The sequence below is a fragment of the Engystomops pustulosus genome, chromosome 2, assembly GCF_040894005.1.
Source record: "Engystomops pustulosus chromosome 2, aEngPut4.maternal, whole genome shotgun sequence".
NCBI classification, from domain to species: Eukaryota; Metazoa; Chordata; class Amphibia; order Anura; family Leptodactylidae; genus Engystomops; species Engystomops pustulosus.
The window spans coordinates 202,370,666-202,389,513 of NC_092412.1; the positions used below are offsets into that span (position 1 = coordinate 202,370,666).

At 37.4% G+C, this 18,848-nt stretch overlaps 1 long non-coding RNA gene across 1 annotated transcript in view; it reads right to left on the minus strand.

Annotated features, from left to right (window-relative positions):
* Window positions 1-1,208: 1,208 nt before the first annotated feature.
* The window catches only part of LOC140116715 (uncharacterized), a 182,096-nt gene continuing 164,456 nt past the window's right edge, over window positions 1,209-18,848 (minus strand). Inside the window, exon 3 of the long non-coding RNA XR_011852932.1 lies at window positions 1,209-1,310. This is a non-coding gene — a long non-coding RNA (uncharacterized lncRNA). The remainder of the gene's footprint in view (window positions 1,311-18,848) is intronic.

Below are 18,848 nucleotides of genomic sequence, written 5' to 3' on the forward strand. Positions count from 1 at the left end.
AGCTGATGTTACTTTTTGTAACATGAAGAAAAATGAAAATGTTTTAGATGTTGTTCAGGCATTTATATTAATGATCTGCCCTCCGGATGGTCTGTTAGTGGTCTATCCTCAATATTTTATTGGGGAGGAAGTGATGCCTGGCCACATATACATAGAACAGGGAACAAGAAGCAGTTGGCGTCATGTTTGTTGCAGTGGCTAGAAACTTCCATAGGAGATTATGGCTGCAGTTACAGCTTTTGGACAACTCCTTCCAGCTTCCTACTCCACTTCTCTGAGGTCAGGTGTTACAAAGCTAATGATGTGGAAGCCAATAGTCAGTCCCCTACTTATAGCATATCAATGTAAAGTTCTGGGCAACTCCTTTGATTTTACACCATTGCAATCAGAGGTACTTGTGCTCAACATACAACAGTATACATTATGCTTCCTAGAAAATCATAGCCTATCTTATCAAAACCAATAAAGCTAGTTTTCCAATATTTACATGGAAAGGGTTTACACCAGTTGTTCAGTTGTAGTCAATAAAAGTTGACATGTTGGGGGCTTTAGAATCAACTAATTCTTATGGCCTAAAGAGTAACCATCATTTGAGATCATGTTTTGTATTGTATGAGGGGGAATGTGGTGAATATTTTTTCTGCTTAGTTTGTAAAACAAAAATCAAGCTACTTCCTCCCATAGAGATCCATATTCTGGCCTCTAAAGCGTGTGGCTATGGAGGCTAACATACAATCTCCATGTGTTTGGTTAAACATCTCTGAGATGGGAGGATTAGGTACTACAGCCAGGGAGAGATAAGAAAGCGGTAACACTCACAGCTGTTTAACAAACAGGAGAGGAGAGACCTATTTTTAATCCTGTAGACAGACTTGCAACATAGAAATATGCAGCCTGGGATATTGCAGTCTGTTTCTTTACAAAGTATACATTCCCATGGCTTTGTGCTTGCCTGTACCAGATTCTGGGTGGCACAGGGCCAGGAGAAGGAGGTACGAGTTCTTTCCACCCCTCCTCACTCCATAAGCAGTCGAGTGAATATGTCGCCAATCTGCCGAAATAAAGGGCAAGTTCAATATTTTAAAAACCTGGTCAACTAAAAGACCATTTCCCTGTGCAAATTTTGATGGGTGTTTCAAGTAGGTTTCATTGTACTGCTGCACTAATGTATAACTACTATGCTAGCAACGATGGCGGGTGTTTACATTATGATCGCCGTTGGCAAAGCTGCCAGCTGCTTAAAAAAGATGGCTCACGTGGGCGTGCCTATCTTGCTGAAGATCATCACATTCCAGAGTACTTTAGGGAATCTGGAAAATAGTAAAAAAAAATTTAAAAAGTAAAGAAAAAATATATATTAAAAATAACGTAAAAATTAAAATCACCTTCCTTTCCCTAGAACTGATATCACTTAAGAGTAAAAATCATAAACATGTTAGGTATCACCATGTCTCAAAATCTTCGATCTTTCAAAATATAATAACAATTATTACCAGCGTTAAACATATGTAATGGAAAATAGGAGCCAAAGTCGAAAATGCCACTTTTTCACCATTTTGCTAAATAATAACATTTTATAACTTTATAACAAATTGGTAGCATTGAAAATTTTATCTCATTTTGCAAAAACTGAATTTGCATACAGCTACTTAGATTGAAGTATGAAAAAGTTTATAGCACCAGGACAAGGCAAAATGAAGAATTTTTTTTTTAACAGGAGGTTTTAATTTTTGCAAATGCATGAAAACGCTATAAAACGCATGAAAACGTATATACTCAAGTATAAGCCCACCCGAGTATAAGCCCAGGCCCCTAATTTTACCACAAAAAACTGGGAAAACCTATTGACTCGAGTATAAGCCGAGGGTGGGAAATGCATTGGTCACAGCCCCCCCCCAGTATATAGCCAGCAAGCCCCCACTAGTATATAGACCGCAGCCCCCTGTAGTATATAGCTGCCAGCCAGCCTCCAGTAGTACATAGCCTGCCAGCCGCTGCCCCAGTATAGTCTGCCAGCCCCTGCCCCAGTATAGTCTGCCAGCCCCTGCCCCAATATGTAGCCTGTCAGCCCCTGCCCCAATATGTAGCCTGTCAGCCCCTGCCCCAATATGTAGCCTGTCAGCCCCTGCCCCAATTTGTAGCCTTTAACCCCATGCCCCAATTTGTAGCCTTTAACCCCCTGCCCCAATTTGTAGCCTTTAACCCCCTGCCCCAATTTGTAGCCTGTCAGCCCCTGCCCAAGTATTTAGCCACCAGCCCCTGTGCCCTCTTAAAGAGCCGGATCCCCGGCCCGTTATGGAGCCGGGTACCCGGCCCGTTATGGAGCCGGGTCCCCAGCCCGTTATGGAGCCGGGTCCCCGGCCCCTTATGGAGCCGGACAGTTAATTTAAAAAAATAAAAAATCTAAACTCACCTTTTCGGCGGCCGCGCGAGTCCTCTATGCGATCCCTCTGGCTGCGGCGCGCAGCTCTGACGTCAGCCGCAGCGCTGACATCACAGTGTGTGCCGGCAGCCGGCACACACAATACGATCGCGGCGGCGGCTGAAGTCAGTGACTCTGACATTGCACTGACCTGGTGCCGCAGCCAGAGGGATTGCATAGAGGACTTGCGCGGCCGCTGGAAAGGTGAGTTTAGATTTTTATTTTTTTTTTAGCTTTTTGACTCGAGTATAAGCCGAGTTAGTGTTTTTCAGCACATTTTTTGTGCTGAAAAACTCGGCTTATACTCGAGTATATACGGTATATAGATTTGGAATCCCTGTGACCGTACTAACCCAAAAAATAAAGTAGACATGTAATTTGGGGTACACAGTGAAAGCCATAAAATCCAAACCCATAAGGAAATGGCGCAAATGCAGTTTTTACCAATTTCACAGCACTTGGAATTTTTTTGCTGCTTTTCAGTATACAGTATGGAATTTTAAATACTGTCACAAGCCCTCACATCATTTTTTCATGGAAAAAATAAAAAAAGTTATGGCTTTTTGGAGATGGGGAGTGAAAAATGAAAACACAAAAACAAAAAAGGGCCTGGTCGTTAATGGGTTATTGATTGAAATGCAAATAGAGTAGGGTAACAATTCCTGTAAATAGCAAGGTAAATGGTTTCGCCTATCCCATATGTCACATATGTATTCCCTGACTCCATAAAATATCCAATGCTTTCACCTTTTGAAAATGTTAAAAATACGGTTTAATAAGGTCACACTGCCCTAGTAAGCGAACTGTCTACACCTGTCAACACAGTTGCTAGTGCTGTCATCACATAATGGTTCCAAACCAACAATAAGGTAATTTTACTGGGAGGTAAGAAATGCCATGTAGAAAGATGAAACCTAAAAGTTAAAATAGGAAAGAAAACTACTAAGCGATTTACAGAATGTATTCAAAGATTGTCAGCACCAGTTCTGTATTCAAGCAACAACACTGATAAGTACACTGGTGCGTTTTCCAGTTATAAGTAGTGATGGCCTATTAGATTCTCCAGTACCCTTGAAGGCATATTTATATATGAGGCATTGTTTGAGAAAACAGATGATCCAATCACTGCTGTTCATGGTGATGTTTCATCAGGGGTTAAGTAATCTAACTTGTTAGTAACTAGATTTCAAGGCCATATCACTTAAAGGGGTGTTCCCATTTGGGCATTCACATTTAATTTAATTCATTTGCCATATGTAAACATTTCTCCAATTGGATGTTATTAAAAAAATGTTTCTGTGTAAAGATAATTTCTCATTAATGTAGCCATGTTGTCCCTTAGAAATGAGATAGCTGCATCAGATACGACCACCTCACATTTTGGCAGTGGTGGCCAGACATGCGTTATTGAGTCCTGCCCGACCGCTTGGCTTTGGCGTTCATTACCACAGGACATTTGTGGGACATCCAGTAAATCCTGGACATTTCATATACAAAAAACTTTTGTTTCTTTGTACAATCGCTCCATCAGAGGTGGCCATATCCATATACTCTGCAGGTCACAATAAAGCAAAGTGAAGACAGGTACAGTGACCGCAAACAAAGCAGCACACTGGGCTGGAGGGTGGCGAAGCTGGTGAACTAAATTGTTAAATAATAAAGAAAACACCAGACTAGGTAAGTAGTTCATGGCACACTTCACTTGAATGCTTGTCTGTTATAGCCTTTAACACACAATGGAGGCACACAATTTTGTTTAAATGTTTAATTTTCAAATTTTTTTTTAAATCAAAATATGTTACGGGAACTAATTCTATGACTGATTCTTCAAATGTAACAATGTGGTCATCCACCAAATGAGGTCTTTTGTAGCTCTTTTAGGAATTCCGGTCACGCTAAGGGAACAGGATTCAGGAGATGGGTGAGTTATAGTTTATATTCTCACTATTATATAGTGAAGGCAATACACATAAAGGGACAGAACAATTTAGGTTTTTATATATCGTGCTTCACAGTGCTATGTATTTTTGTCTTTGAATATGTGTGAAAACAACAAACTCATATTAAAACACTTCTTCAAAACCAAAACAAATGTGCCACATCATCTTGTATAGAAAAATCAGCAAAAGCAAGATCAATTTTACTACTCCTATTGCAAAATTGTTCAGTTTTGTGTGATCTAGCATTGTAATTGTATATTTCATCATTAAAATCCCCCTTCAAGCATGACTTTAACTGTGGTCGAAATATTTTTTTTCTTTTATATTTCTTTATTTTTTATGCAATACAGTCAAACCAAAAGCCAGGTAATAATGTCTGAAGAATATTATTTACAACTGTATATAATTCCTTTTGATAGAGAAGTTTAACTTTGAGCTATGACCTTTGGATTATTCTTAACCTTGTGGATGATCTGAATATGTCATCAGCAAGTAAATAACAAAATATTTTTTATGGAAAAAACATTTGGTAGAATATTCCAAAATATGATGCCTTCAAAGACACAAAATGACAGGATCAAAAAAAGGTTACATAATTTATTAATCTAAGATCAAAGGCCCATCAAAGATACTCCTGGCTGACATTCATTTAGATTGAATCCTCATGAACATACTGACCTGTCAAATATGACCTGGACTTGTAAAAAAATATATATATCAGTGAGAGACCACTTCTGGCATAAATACCTTTTAAGGCATGCAGACATAAAACAGCTTGTTACACAATTTATGTCTAACTGTATTATAATGACTTTCTATGGATATTAAGTAGCTGACTGAAGATGATAAAAGCTTAAAATTGTGCTTTACACCATGTACGTTGCTTTTATCCCTCTAGCTCATTGATGACTTTATGTGAATCAGTTGAATGCGCCATTAGTTTGTGACCATTATTTTGTGCATTGGCTGAATTACTGATTTCTATTTCTTGAACTTAGTACATTCAAACTCATTTAATATTTTATGTTCCTTGTTTTGACCTAATAAGTTCTAAAGAAGGGCAACACGTGTACTGGAAAGATGCTGATTTTTCTTTACAATACTCACATTTTTAGAAAAAACACCTTGACATTTGTGCACAATTTTTGTTCTGAAAAGCCCGATTGGCCTTCTATTCCAGTAAAACAAAAAAGGAAATAAAACAGTACTACCATCGCTGCCCTCAGCTCATCTTCTCCCCTTGGTTCCAGCTTATTCCTTCAGTGGTTCTTGCAGCTTCCCGCCAGTGCAGGCAGAGGGACTTCTACGCGCTCTGTCCTTGCACATACTATGACGTTGCAGTGTCTCTGCCACGTGATCTAATAGATCTAATAGTGTGTGTGTCACCAAGAAACCATGTGGGGAGAAGAGTAGCTGCAGGTAGAATAGAAGCCAGAGGTAAGTAAAAAGTTTGTTTAATTTACAGGGGGGCTGCTATGGACGAAGTTGTTTTTTTTCCCCTCATGCAGACCTGTAAGCCAATCACCGACCGGCAGTCTTATGTGATGTCACACAGCCCTATAAAAACCCAGCCATTTTCTATCTCAGCACTTCATACTTCATGTTGTAGCGTCCAGCTGCTGCTATTGTGCTGTGCGATTCTTGCTGCAATCCCTCGCTGTTCTCTAAGAGGGTTCTATATACCCCAAATAGGAGTTCTATTTAGTGACAAAATCGAATAGGAAGAAATCTGTTTGACATTCATGCATCTGCAGTAGTGAGCTGTAAATTGTGGGTTATCTGTATAATGCACATTGCAATACCTTTTGGGGGCTCTAGTTTACAGCCTGATTTATGTGTGAAATCCACGTAGTTTTTACAGTGATTTTCACTGAAATTATACTGTCAGTTGTGGGGTATCTGTATAACGCACATTGCAATACCTTTTGGGGGCTCTAGTTTACAGCCAGATTTAAGTGTGAAATCCACATAGTTTATACAGTGATTTTATTAAACCCATCTGCAAGACATTCTAAAAATGGCCAGGACACTGTGCACGCACTTCAGCCATTCTTACAAAGCCAAGCACAATCTCTTCGAGTTGCAGCGCCAGAACGGCCTACCCCAACATAGTCTGATATGCGATGTTTCCACCCGTTGGAATTCCAGTCTCCATATGGAATGAGTCAGGGTTCTAACTACCTGCCTCAGCTACTATTCTGATGCTGCCACCCGCCTGATGCCACAATTCTGCTGCTAGTTGCACCATCAGCCTCCTACCATCTTTACCAGGGACTGGAATTGTCCGCCACCTCCACGCTATATCATTGTGCCACTCTGCAGGCTTCTGCTGCTTCTGATGCCACCTTCACACTATATGATTGTGCCACTCTGCGGGCTCCTGCTTCAGATGTCGCCTTCACACTATATCATTGTGCCACTCTGCAGGCTCCTGCTGCTACTGATGCCACCAACACACTATATCATTGTGCCACTCTGCGGGCTCCTGCTGCTACTGATGCCACCTTCACACTATATCATTGTGCCACTCTGCGGGCTCCTGCTGCTGCTTTTGATGCCACCTTCACAGTATATAATTGTGCCACTCTGAAGGCTCCTGCTGCTTCTGTTGCCACCTTCACACTATATCATTGTGCCACTCTGTGGGCTCCTCCTGCTGTTGCTGCTACTGATGCCACCTTCACACTATATCATTGTGCCACTCTGCGGGCTCCTGCTGCAACTGATGCCACCTTCACACTATATCAATGTGCCACTCTGCGGGCTCCTGCTGCTATTGATGCCACCTTCACACTATATCATTGTGCCACTCTGCGGGCTCCTGCCGCTGCTGCCTCTGATGCCACCTTTACTCTATATCATTGTGCCACTCTGCGGGCTCCTGCTGCTGCTTTTGATGCCACCAACACACTATATCATTGTGCCACTCTGCAGGCTCCTGCTGCTTCTGATGCCACCTTCACACTATATCATTGTGCCACTCAGTGTAAAAAGAGTGCTCTCTTTGATGTTATAGTGGGATCTTGGCCCTCAGCTCAGTCCTTTCGAGCTGGCCCAGACGTTACCTTGTCAGGCTACGTTCCCGCTTCACTTATTTGGAGAAGTTGGCCTATGTAAGTGCACATGGAAGTGAAGAGTGAAGCGATTCTAAGAGCTGTGGCTGTCATGTGCGTGTCATACTAAAACACAGCATTGTTTGAAGACCAAACCACGCTCCCTACGCATATTTAAGCATGGCACAACGTTCTACAACACCCTACAGGCTCTCTGCAGCCAGGAAATGCCTGTTTTTTAACGTGATTACTTTTTCAAAAAATTTGGCGAATCGGGGCGAAACGAATTTTATCAAATTTGCCCATCTCTAGCCTCGGCTCATACTTAGGTTGGCTTATATTCAACTATAGACGGGTAATTGCATTTTCAATGCATTTAAGAGCTTTTTAAGGGGACAATTGTGGCTTTGCTTATTGTTTAACTAACTTCATAAACACTCAAAAAATTTTTATATGTGATGAGGCCAGACTGTTGGGTTTAGGATTATGAAAAGTTTTTTTTTTTTAATTATTATCCAATATAAAGTAACAAAATGAAATACTAGACTTTCACATGGATATTTTTTTTCTATGAGTCTACTTTTAATTGCTATATATACATAATCTGTGAGGAAAGCCAAGTTGCCTACCAGGTGTTATGACATCTCAAGTATTTGTTGCTCAATAAAACATCCCTCAGGACACAATCATTGTTTGTTCTTTGACATATATTACTTCTCTCATCCTTTCAGCTTCATTTTTGAACATAAAACATAGACATGAAATGTTTGGTATTTTGCAGGTGTGTAAAGTTTGCTTAATTTCTCTCCCCTAATTAGGTTTGATGTATATTTTTTAGTGTCACTCATTTTGACAATTTACTGAAACAATTCAATTCTTACATGTTTAGACCTATTCTTTCATCAAGGTGAACAAAGTGGGCCTTTGTATACAGCAGTATTGCAAATAAATCAAATTGTAGTTCAATTCTAAAAGTATTTAGCAATTTCAAATGTAGCTGAAAAGAAAACTGGGAAAGTCATTGCATTTTCAGGTTCTTTGGCTTTAATTTTCATAAAGATTATGGGGCAGATTTATCAAGCTGTCTGAAAGTCAGAATATTTCTAGTTGCCCATGGAAACCAATCACAGCTCCCCTTTAAAATATTCATGAGCACTGGTAAAATGAAAGTTGAGCTGTGATTGGGCAACTAGACATATTCTGACTTTCAGACAGCTTGATAAATCTGCCCTTATATTTTTATACTAATATTTTATGATTCACAAATAGTGGAGGTTCACACTTTAATAAATCCAAAAAATTTACTAATTTTATTGATGATAAAAGAAAATGTGTCAGATTTCAACAATAACATTATCAAGAAAAGCAGAGTTCAATAAATAAACCCTTTAGAAAGTGAGCCAGCACAGATAAAAATGTCAAAGACAATAATAAACAATTAACAAATTAATCACAACCATTGCATACAAATAATTACAAAATTAGACCAAATTGGTGGAAAGTGGAAAGAAAACCGAATCCATAAATCCACAACTCAGTATACAGTGAATTTTATTAGAATGAGTAATGTTGCATGGCATGGGAGCAATATTTTCCATCAATGGAGTACAAGATACTTGAGATATCAAATTCTGTAACCACAGACAGGTAGTGTATGTATGGCCAACTGGGTCAACATACTGATAAAAGGCAGTAGGGATGCAAATCAACAAAATGGCCTGGTTTGTGTGTGTTTTGTCATGTACTGACAAGCCCCTCGTGAGCCTGCAGGAGAGAAACCACACAACAGGAAAATTGCTCGTGTGCTTCTATCAACAGGTTGCCACTGGCTCTCTTCACACTTCTTACAAGACACCATGAATGTGATCACCAACATTGCTGCTTCTGTATATATCGGGATTTGCGTCTCATTCTACTTTGTTCATGTGCTCTTAGAGTAGTACAGTAGAAGATAGTACCATTTTATTAGATCCTCAGCTCCCCTGGATTGTTACATTTTCTCATTCTCATTAAAACTTACTCTATATACTGACAAGAATGTACGGAGGAGTTGATTTTACATTCCCTAGAATCTCAAACTTAGAGCAGAGCAATAAGATGATTTTTTCCTGTTTCGCAATGGCTTTTGTAATGGCATCCTGTGGATACAGATATAGTTTAGAGCAAGCAGGAAAGGATGCAGGTCAACATCCCAATTCTGTTGTATCTTGGAACTGGCTATTTTTATAATAATAAATATTTGAGACATGACTGCATCTCATCACTGTTTGTAAAAACGTATTATTAATGTAGTTCCCCCTTTAAATCATTGTGTTTGATTGTATATCCCACATGTGTGAGGGGATTCTAATGTATATATTACCTGTCTACTCTTTTGTTCTTTTTTTGTGTGCACAACCAAACTTAGTTAAAGGGAACAGGAACATATTTACATATTTACTAGTTTGATATTGTTTTGAACAGATTAATAAATCTTCCCTAATGTGCAAATGATTCAATTGTGAAACACAACAGCAAAGTGAGGAACATGTATCTGGTTCAGGTAAAGCCATTCCATTTTGTCAGTCATCCTCTCCTATTTATTTTGTCAATGGGGTGCAGGTAATGTTTCCAGTAGTATATTAATTCATAGCTTTAGAATGAAAATGTAGATTTTCTGGAATCAATACAAATCCATTTTTTTCTGATCTGCTTCAGACAAAGCATTCTTGCTCCAAATGTTAAGGAAATTGTTAATGTTAATAGAAAATCTAGTTTTATTCAATTTCTATAAATTAGGGTCAGGATAAGAGGTTACATTAGGGTTAACCCTAACCATTAATCTTGCAATAAAAATAACCCCAACAATAGCCACCAAAGTAATGAAACAAAATAGTAGAAAATAAACTAAATGAGCTAGGACAAAAACCCTGCTTTAGTGGACCAAAGTGAGTTATATTCCAATTCACACAACAATCAAAGAAACATCAGTTTGAGCCAAACGGAATCTTTTAAAAATCTCAGCGTAGCTTCAGCAAATTGAATCTTGTATGATTTGCTCAACTCTAGTGAAAATAAAAAGCAAGAACTTTTAAAGATAGAATTGAGGAAAATAAAGAGAAGTTACCTTGTCCTTCTTCACTTCCCAACTAGAGAAAAAGCAAATCATCGAATATGTGCTTTACTAAAGATTAGTAAAATTTTTCCAAATATTACGCTAAGTTTGGGTCTGAATCTATTTAGTTTGAACTATTTGGAATCATCCTTCTCTTCATCCAAGTCTTATGGGATCCCATGAAGTCTTCTGAAACACAAATATTTAATGAGAAGCTCCTTTGTGGTTTTGTTAATGTTTTAATTTTTTTCCTTTTACCTCCCTTGTACCCCTGGTCACCATTTTAAAAGATTTGTCAGAAGTGACATAGAAAAGATTCAGATTTGCTGTGACACATTGAAAATAGCAAAATCATATTGAAATCATCTACTAGATTTACTCATCATTTTTCACCACATAAAACCAATACATTGTCACTTTGCAATCATGAGAAAAATTAAAGTAATCCCTTTTTTAATTATTTTTATAGCTGCTTCTTCTTTTTTCTCTTATATTTGTTATATTAATAACAGTGGTTTGTGTGATATTTTCTAAGATTTCATTTACCCTATTGTCAGACGTTCTAAAGATGAGATTTGAGGTACTCTACAGTAAACTTTAAAGCACATGTAAACTACATTTACTTCAAATATGACTTTCACACAAACCATAACGCACTTGTTGACTGTATATACAATATATATCAGCATTTTAGCATTTTTTACAATGCATTTTATAAAGCAAAACGGAAATCTATCTGATTTATACCTTATAAATTAGAGTCACTGACTGAATCCACTTTAAACACTGATGCAAGATCTGGACGTTTATTAGTTTATTGTGGTCTCCTTTTACTCTAAAAGATGGTTTAAAAATTTACTAATAAACAGCAAGTTCTACAGGGGGCACTGGTGATGCCCCCGGGAGAACTTCCAGGTCATTCAAAAATGTTTAAAACATCTATTTTAGGAAAAGGAGACCATAAAAAAACGGTTACAAGGCAAGATCCTTTACCAGGGTGCCAAGTGGATCCAGTAAGTTACAGCATTTTATAAGGTATAAATAAGATGCAAAATTTACTTCAAAATTGATTTACTGTATAACCAACTACAAGTAAAGTTCAAGAAAATTTGAACTGTATCCTCTCTCCTTGCTACTGCATTTTATTCTGCTCTTTCTTGTGAGATGGACAGAAACCAAGGTTTCAGATTATGTAGGAACTTTATGCAGGGGGTAGGGGGCTAGTGAGTCACAGCATTTAGGTCTCTACTCACTAGTTTTGAGAGGAAGTCAAAAAACTAGCACAGTCCGCAAACAGAACTGTGCAACTTCTCAAGTACAAAATGAACTGATTCCTGCAAAGCTTGTTGCAAGGTAAGCTATGCTTTAAAATAAAGACAAATATGGACTTCTGTTATATTGGAGTAAAGACAGAAATAATAAATACCTAGTGGTACTATAAAAAAATATATATTTGGTAAGAATGGGACCGCTGCTGGATTATATTTGATATTATGAGCCCAATCATGAACAAATTTGGCAAAGTCTGCAAAGAATATGAAACTATTTATGAACATAAAATTTTTAATGGCAGCGAAGAGATGTATTGAATTCAGACGATTAAAAGCAAAGTAAAGGAATCCAACTTCTTAGGTGGCAGAGGATAAAAAAAAAATATGAGTCTCTTTTTTTCAGCTACCAATAATGAAATATTATAAAACATAAATTTAAACACAGAGGAATATATTTTATTATACTTTTCTTTTACCAGTTCATATTTGGCAGCAGAATAAAAAAAATAATGCCAAGTTACATTCCTTATTGGATACAAATATATTTGAAATGAATATAATTTTATTCAGTTAATATATCTTAATAAAATACTCAGTTAACAATGAAATATTATGACATTTGTACATAAATATGGCTTTAACCTCTTATAATTCTGCAAGGGAAAAAGTTACAACAAAGGACCAGAGTACTTCATATTATAATGGTAAAGATATGACATAGAAAAGACAATCCTGAATAAATACTGTAAGGCTAAATCCATACAGGACATGGAGCGAGTTATCTGATGCCAGTTTATCTTCTTTGTTATATGGTACCAGCATAGTGGATGAGATTTTACCTTATCTCATCCACATACTTCAATTTATGTTTATGTCTTTTTATGCCGCCAGTTAACCCTGTAGATTTTAACCTTTCCAATGCTGGAGAGTCAGTAAAAAAAAAAAAAAAAAAACAGTTTACCAGCTTCTAAAATGTCAGAATTTCTTTGAAATTCACTTTCTGATTTGTTACCATAAACACTAAGGAGAAAAGTATGAGGGGACCTGTATGAGGAGACCTATAGGAGATGTTCACAACTGAAGACCAAAAAGTTTCCATTCTCTTTAAAGCATTCTATGACATTTTGAAGAGTCAACAATAATTTTTGTAGAAAAACATTTGCGAGGATAGGCATTGATTGTGAGAGAGTCCAGCTCACAGTTTAACTTCTAGTTCATCCAAAATATATTCAATGGGGTTGGTATAAAAGCTCTGTGTGTGCAACTTCTTCTACACCAAACTGAGTCAAATTGATGCCAATAGAGGCCCAACTTTATGAAATGGGGTAAGGTCATATTTAAACATATAAGGCCTATCACCAAACTCAAAAAATCAATCAATCCAATGACATTATCTCTTCTCCCCCAAAATCAATAGTTGGTGACAAAAACCATCACATTCTTAGGAACGTGATGTAGGCAGCAAAAGGCAACTCTAGGTAAAGATCTATATTTTTTAATCAGATATGGACCTTTTTCAGATATCTAATTTATCTTCTGCACTTGCAAATAATGGACCACCACAGGTCGCCATAAAAAAGGCAGCTGAATATTTGCTATTGTGATGTCTATGTAGCCTATCTCATGAAACCATATATCCTAGGACTAAATGAAGGAGTTAAATGGGTCAACCTTTTGATTCAGCAGCAAAGTCTAGAATCCTGTATGGAAAAACATGGAGCTCACTGAGATAATATTTTTTATTTTAGTAATATAGATTACATTTTCCTAAAAGAGTATAAGAAAATATAACTTTGCCTGAAAAGAATAAATCCATTTAGTATCCAATGTATAATTCAAGCAGACAACAAAGTTATGAAAACCAGATTGCTCTCCCACCATTCGTCTGCACCTGCTGAGTACCTGAAACAAATTCCAATGATGATTTACAGACAAAAGAAGTATAAGAAAAGAAAAGACCATACCAAAACAATTACATCTGGCAGCAGATGGCTACAGTCTTGCTGCTAGGGTTTCATAGTCGACATTTGCTTTGAGTTAGCATTTACTCGATTGAGTTGGGAGAAATATATGTCTTAGCTAACTGTCACTTTTTACCCCATTGGTTATGTTTTCTTTTACAAATACAATGTGCTATAGTTTTAGGTAACATGTACTCCTAGGGTTACGTCAGATAAATTGTTATATCAAACAATAACATTCATTTTTATTTCACTGAATAAGCAATATAACAACACTGTATTACTATGTTCATTCATTATGCAGAAATTAGCTCTATATAGTAAATATATGGTATGACATATACTAATATAATTACAGTATAGTAATAGCACATGCTTTTGTCATGTGCTGGGGAAACAGGGACCCCAATTTACATAAGAATCTGTTTTTAAAAATAGAGAGGTAGCCATTTTTATAATGTAGTGAAGTATGACCACCTGTGTGTGGCCACCCTATTAAGTGTCAGAAAGAGAACCCTATCAATAGCCTTCACAATATGTGATATTACTGTGATGTTGAATTCTTTGCAAAAATTCAGAGGCCTACTGTGTTAGGTATTTTCTTAGGAATCTTTTCTGGCATTTCAGATGATGCATTGCAACCTCTTGCATGATCTATCAATGTTGCAAGTCCTCTTAGTTTAGAATAAACACAACAGTTAGACATTTTACATATTCATCATGCCAGAATGCCATTTTTAAGATTTCACTCATCTCTGTTTTTAAATTCACTAAAAGACTAGATATTTTTTATGTAATAGTAGATAACTACTGTATGCTTCTTATTTTAAAGATGGCACACTTTGAAGTCTACTGAACTTTTATTCCAAACACATTTATGAGGGGATATCTCCTGCTGTTTCCCTCACCCATAAATGAAGAGGGGAGACTGTTGGGTAGACTTACAGATAGTGATAGCTAAGAGTGGTAAGGAGGCATTAGAAGTTGCAAGAGTGTTCTCATAATCAATGACGAAACAACACACCAGTGGGCCCAGGGGCACACTTTGAATTAGGGCTCTATATACCTAAATGTATAGCAGCAACCTCCCCTCACAAATGAAATGTCCAGCAGTCCCCTTCACTAAAGAAGTGTCCAGCAGTAGGCTCTATTCAGAAATGAAGTGTCAAGCAGCAGCCTTCCCTCACAAATAAAGTGCCCAGCAGCAGTCTCCCCTCATAAACGAATTGCCTGACGGTAGCCTTCCCTTACAAATGAAGTGTTCATCAGTAGCCTCACTTCACAAATAAAGTGTCCAGCAGCAGTCTCCCCTCATAAATGAAGTGCCCAGCAGCAGACTCCCCTTACAAATGAAAGTTCAGCAGCCTCCCCTTAACAATGAATTTCCAGCAGTCTCCACTTACTATTGTCCCCAGAGGGCCCCTAGCAATATAAATATATCCCATTACTTGAATCCTATGATCCCACAATTCCTGTGGCTTCCTCTTCATCCTTGAGTCATGCCCGCATGCACTAAATGATGCAGCCCCACATGATGACAGCATCTTTGCCTGTGCCTATCTTGTAAACTGTCTTCCTGGAGGCAAATTCTGGCCCACTGCATCCCCATGCCCAATCATGGTCACACCTCCTCTGACCATGGGTGTTACACTCCCGCTTGTAATAACGTTTTTGGAGAAACCAGTAAAGTTATCCAAATTTTTTAAAAAATTCTATTTGCTAAGTGACATACTATTTTGAAAGAAGCAGCTGATCTGTCTTCATACTAAGCTTAAACAGGGCTACAGAGTATCACCGCTGATCTACTTTACAGGAGGTTTCTTTACCAAACATGTTAATCAACCAATGGACAATACTGGCTCTTCCATCTATTCAATTGAGTATCGATGCTTAACCAATACTCATCCTCATTACATAATTTCTCCGATCTCTCCGTCTTATCAAAATCGGCAGTAGAGCACAGAGCAAAGAGAGCATTTTATGATAATATATACAATATTCCTCATCTTGTCTTCCCATTGGAAATTATGGAAAATAAAATAATGCCATTGCTTAGGCTCTGTGAAATTCACTGCTGGATAAAAGAAAATATTGCTGCTCCATACTGGTTATATTCCATTCATTTTTATTACCATAAATTCTACATAGAAGCCTGAGAACAATTATACAGAATTATGAACCTGTAATTATTGTAAGTATGGATATGAAAATAATAAAAAAAATCTATTAACATTGCTTGAAAAAGAACAAATTTCATTTTCTTCAATACATGTGTCTTCAAAAGCCAAGCACCACGTTTCATTACAATGTGGAGTTACAGTATCACTCACTTCCAACACCACACAGAGTCTAATAACATTTTGAAAATGTGTCTAAGTTAGGAAGTCTTAATATAATAGATCAGCATCTGTGGAGACCGGAAAACACATCTGTTTCAACTTAAACTTCACAAGTGTGATGATTTAATAAATTTTAAGTATTTCCTACAACTGACATACAGAAAGGATCATAAATGTACAATTTCTCCTCCTATGATATTTTATAGCACTTGCCATTGCTGGGCATCTAGAATTTCAAGGCAGCATTGGCGGAAGCTGATGTAATGTTAATTATTTTATACCTTGTCTGTAGTCAGTAACATTCCAGGACAGAGATGCTTTTCAATGTAAATCCTTTACTCTGACCATTCTGGACCATATCTAATCTACTAAATCTAATGTTACCAATACTTTGATTAAAACATTTGTTCTGGTTATTCTTGCATTTTTTTCTGTTGTGAAACACTGAACAATTTTCCATAATAAGAAAAGTGGAACTACTTTTGTAATGTAGCCACGAGGCATCTGCAAAATGAAAATTTCAAAAGTGGTTTGCTACAAAAATAATCTGAGTTTTATGGACATGTTACTAGGATGTTTAAGATAAATTAATGATGCTACTATTTCATAATAACTTTTGAGAATAACTAGATCTTTGTGTTTGCCCAATAAGACTTCAGGATTGTATAACCGTAACCTGTTTATAATTTGGTTGATAAATCCAGTTTCATATGAAAACAAAGAAGTACATTCAATGGGGCATATTTATCATACACCGGCGCTCGTGCACTGGCTTATGATAACCCCGCCGCTGCATTTTCGCATATGAAAAGTCGCCGCCAGCAGCCTCGGCGTGGAGACACTAACGCCCTGCGTCGGCCGCACCTCCCCTCATGCTCCTGCATGCCCCACTGGCGTGAAGGTGGCAGAGAGGGCAAAATGTTGCAAGTGCTAGCAAGTGCTGGCGTGGGACAGAGGTCCTGAAATATATATGCCCCAATGAGTGTCTAAGCATAGAAACATTGGGGGGGAGGGGGGAGATTTATCATATGTTGCTGCTTCCCACACCACCTGTCTGGCATAGAATTGTGCTATAACCGGCACCTGAAAGGGCACAGGCAGGAATGCCCAAAGCTGGCCAACTTTGTTACCCCTTCACACCCCTTAACATCCATTTGGGAAGGTTAAATAAAGGGGAAAATAATTGCAATTCCTTGTCATGTGGCAGGAATTGTGATTATTTCAAGGCTTCTGTAACACAAAACAATATATCTGTACAACTCTAGTCTTGTGCTAATGGCAACCCTTTGGACATCAGCGTTGACACCACCCTGTTTGATCATTAGAAGGCACTAGGCATCTCCGGCATGAGAATTTTCTGATCAGTGTTTGAACTTTGAACTGCATTTCTTTATCCTAATAGTCTTAGTTGCCATACGTAATTGCAGGAATGAACTTTACTGAACTATAATAAGAGGGGCATATAATTACAAAGCACACGTATGACCTGAGCTATTTTATAGATTTCCCCATATGGTAGACATTACATTTATAAGAATATGTATAATTTGCATATTTCATAATATAGAGGTAATGAAAATCATATTCTCATATGGAAAATGTACAGGTCTTTTAGTTTTTTCTTCTATAGCTTTTTTCTGCTCCTCACCTGTTTAAATGTCTGACATGTTCCTATGGTATTAATATCTTTCTAAGGCGGCGAATAAGGATAAAACAAGTGATTTATAGGAAAAAGTTAAATCTAAGAATATAGGGTTATGACCAGTTGACTTTTGGCTGACACGCCAAGACACAGAGCAGATTGAAATGCGTGTGAATTCATGTTTGCATGAGAGCACAACATCACGGGAAAGGTATTAATTCCACAGATTACATTCCTGATCTACAGCTCACATTCACTTGCTACATTAACACACCCATCACATTTTCTCTCATGGCAAATCTGATAAAGAAATATTTCTCCCCCAAAAAAACTATTTCACTGACTAACATGATAGTTTCTTATTATTGTTTTGTCAAAGTAGGAATAAAGTGAAAAATAACCTAACATTCATATAGACAAAAATACTATTAGCCAATGGGATACAAGGGAAAAGAAAGGGGGACTCTCAATTATAGGAGCCCCCTTCTAGGGTGCTCACATCTTCTCCCAGGATAAAAGTTTTTATCCTTCCATTACTTCAGGGCTACTTAATAAAGTTTCTCTTGCAAAAGGGGCCCTGCATGGCTCCATACTACCCAAAAATTATATAATTATACAGTAAGGGATCATCTCCAAAGGCTAACTAGAAACTCATTTGTTCTCAGTGAAGACTATATGGAGTTGTCTGCTTAATAATGAGCAGTTCTCATTGATGTTATGGTGCTTTGTTATCACATTTTTCATTAAGACCTCAATTGGTACATTTGCATATTCTATAGCTAAAGCTAAAAAAGTTACTTCTTATTATACACAGATACCTTACATTCACTTGTACCTAAATACAGCATTTAATATAGTATAGGAAATGTTAGAAACTGAGTAATTTATTATTATTATTATTACATTTATACATTGTTACAGATTTTTAACCCATTAGGGTCAAGCTAATGTGGCTGTGTGTAAATATGAATATTTAGTCAAAAGGAACTGGTTTGCCCTGACTCCTAATTGGTCCCCTTGAATGAAAACACTGGGGAACAATCATTTTGGTGCCTTAAAAGTTAGATTTTTTTTGTATGTTTGCCGGCCTAATTCTGGATACCTAAATTTAGATATCTGTTTTCCC